Source organism: Nannospalax galili, unplaced genomic scaffold (genome assembly GCF_000622305.1).
Source record: "Nannospalax galili isolate Female #2095 unplaced genomic scaffold, S.galili_v1.0 scaffold513, whole genome shotgun sequence".
Lineage (NCBI taxonomy): Eukaryota > Metazoa > Chordata > Mammalia > Rodentia > Spalacidae > Nannospalax > Nannospalax galili.
Genome location: NW_008334861.1, coordinates 3,984,152 through 3,987,331, shown reverse-complemented (window position 1 = coordinate 3,987,331; position 3,180 = coordinate 3,984,152).

The following is a 3,180-nucleotide window of genomic DNA, read 5'->3' as shown; positions in this document are numbered from 1 at the left end:
GGGGGGTCCAACCTTTTGGCAGATCCAGCAGTCCTCGGCTATAGAGGGGGCTGTTTGGTTTAGCAACATATGGGTAAGTTCTAGTAAGCTTAGCGCCTGTAGGTCAAGGTCTAGTTCTTCTCTATCCTCAGGCAACGCTAAGGGGTGGTAATTGAGTTTAGGGTACAGGGCTTGAACTCTTTGTTCTATCTCCTTATTTACTCTTGTTTGTCGTGCTTTGTCTTGAACCCCACCACCATCCGTATATCCTATGGGGGCCTCTAGGTCCCAACATAGGTCCTCTCCAACATTGCCATGACATTGGGAGGGTGCCAAATTTCCCCCATCAATGCCCAGGGGTGTCCTGGGTTGTCTTATCCCAGTCCAGTAAGTCTTGTTTCTGTAAGAGCATTGTTGAGCAAAGTCATAGCAAACAGAGTGCATGGTCTGATAGAACGAGGTGCAAGGGCAGGGACCTTTCATTCACACAAATGTGGAAAAGGTCTTCTCACCTTTTCCACAGTCCTGTCCCCTCTTCATTAATATATTTACTGTAGAGCCAACCAGAGCCCATCAGGCCGGCACTCAGCTTGACACATTTTCCTCACTTAAGCTGTTGAGCCCTCCCCAAAACACTGTCACTCTCACTGAGCATACCTGTCTTGCACAGGTCTCTGAATCCCTCAACCTTTCTCATGCATGACACTACTTTACTCAGCAACCACTGTTCACACCAGCCTATCTTCCCAGTACCCATGCTGTCCCCTGAGGCTCCCAGGCCTAAGAGCTTTGTGAAGAAGCAAAGTAAGTCAGAGCAATGGCTAGAGGTAGGAGACAAGAGCAGCAGAGAAGGTTGCAGGGATGCTAGTCTTTCTGGTGCGCCCATATCCTTATCCAGCGGCATCTTGAGTGGGCAGCTATGCCTTCCTTACAAAATCCAAGAATTTTCAAGAATTTTCTGTGTACATGTGCACGTGTCTGTGCTGTGCACACATGCAGAAGCCAGGGAAAGATGCCAGGTGTCCTGTTTTCATTCTCTATCTTATTCCCCTAAGACAGCTTCTCACTGAAATTGGAGCTAACCTGGCAGCGAGCAAGCCCCAATGATCATCCTGTGTCAGCCTCCCACAACACAGGTTAAAGGCAAATGCAGGCATAATTGGCTTTCTATATGGGTGCCGGGGTTTCTAAATCAGGTCCTCATGCTTGCACAGCAAGTACTCTTATCCACTGAGCCATCTCCTCAGCCCGCCTGTTCCCTCTCTCCCCGCCCCTCAAAAAGTAGCAAACAAAATTTTAAAAGGTGTCCAGGGTTTCCCATGAGGCTCCTGCCTCATGCCTGAAATAAGTCATTTCTCCAGAGAAATTCGTTCCCTTCAATGGGAACATCTCAAAGCAGTCTTTGTTGTTGCTGTTGTTGTTGTTTGTTGCGGGTTCTCCTCAGGCCAGCTGTGAAGACCCTGACCTGAATCGGGTCCCCTGCCGATTGGGAGGGGGGCAAGAGGCGTGAAGTCACAGCACACAGACACTGGGAGTCAGGTAAAAGCAAGCACTAGGAGAGGTGCTGCAGGCTCATTTAATGCAGGAGGGGGGGCCTTATATTTCCCTTTTCTCCGCCTCCAAGTCCCTTTAGTCAGCGTAGTTTTCTGATTGGTCCACGCCATGCAGTCTGTCAGCAGTCACTGGGCTCGCGAGCAGGGTACGGAGACGTGGGCTCCTTTTGGCGGGCTATTTGAGGACCAAGAAATGAAGTGAATTCTCACTGAATCCCAGGGCTCTGGGTCCGCGCCATCTCTGGAGGACTCCTGCTACACTTCCACCCTTTGTCTTTAAAAATGACTGTCCAGCAAGAGCCTGTAGGCAGCTCCGCCTCAGGATGACCCCAGGATCATGGACTGTGCCTGTCTTAGGTTGTCCTATTCGGGCATGAACCTTACCCGTCATTGGAGCATGGGCATACACGTCCATGTCCTGGCTTAGGTTGATTCAGCCCAACAGGAGCTTACCTGTCATTGGCTACCAGCCCTCCAAGGGGTATCGTCCTGGGGGATCAGTCGAGGTGGGGAATTATCTGTAGGAGGCCTCATACATTTCTGCAAACCAAGTCTGTTGGGCTGCATAGGATGGGTTGAAATCATCTTTGTGTATTGCTCTGAGGGCCTGATACACCGAGTGATTGAATTTTTTCTGACTGCAGGAACGAAGAACAAGGCATTTAAGAAGTAGAAAGAGAAGAATAATTATGCCTGTCAGGAGTAGGTAAGTGACGATCCAAGACGGGTCAAACAGTGCTTTTAGATTAGAGGCACTGCCGGCATACTCTTGGACAGTCAGGTTGAACAGCCCAATGCATGAGGATGCGTTGTTGGTAGTGAAGCATAGAGAGTTATTTAGGGGCCAGGAGCCATTGAGTGATTCCCAGGAAGTAACTGGGTGTATGGTGGGGAGGCCAAGCGTAGAATTAGTTGAATAGAGGGTGGGGTAGGCTGGGGAATGAAGCGGTAAGGGCAAGAGTATAGGCGGGGAGGGGACCAAGGCCCAGAGATCATGGGCCATGGCAGGAGAGGGGAAGAGCAAACCAATTATCCAGATAGCAGTGAGGTCTCTGGGTCCTGGGGGGCCCGTTGGTCTGTTGCTGGTCACACATCTCTCGCTGGAACCCATACTGGCTTTGTTTCTGTCTGAGGAAACACACAAGCATAGCCTCGCCCTCTTGTTAACAAGGGGGAGGGTGGTTGGTTACCATTGACATGTTATGGGGTCCTTCCATCTCACCAGTGGCAGGGGTGTAGGCCTAGGTATGGTAGCCCAGTGTTTGTAGGCTGGGCTCAACCCATTTTCATCTAAGGACAGGAAAATAATGCTGAACAGAGCTTCAAGTAGAGCCAGGTGCGGGTCCCTTTTAGACTCAGGGGTAACAAATTTTTGTAATGTTTTCTTTGAGGGTCCTATTTGCCCACTCCTATGGATTATAAGGGATGCCAAGGGAGTGGCTAATTTTCCATGTTGACAGTAATGATTGGAATTGTAGAGAGATGTAAGCTGGCCCATTATCAGTTTTTAGGGTCCATGGCACTCCCATTACCAGCACTGCTGATTTGACCACCTTAATGGTGTGTGAGGCCCTTTCACTGGTTTGAGCAATGGTGAAAAGAAAGGAGGAGTAGGGGTCAACAATGACATGGACATACTTAAGATTAT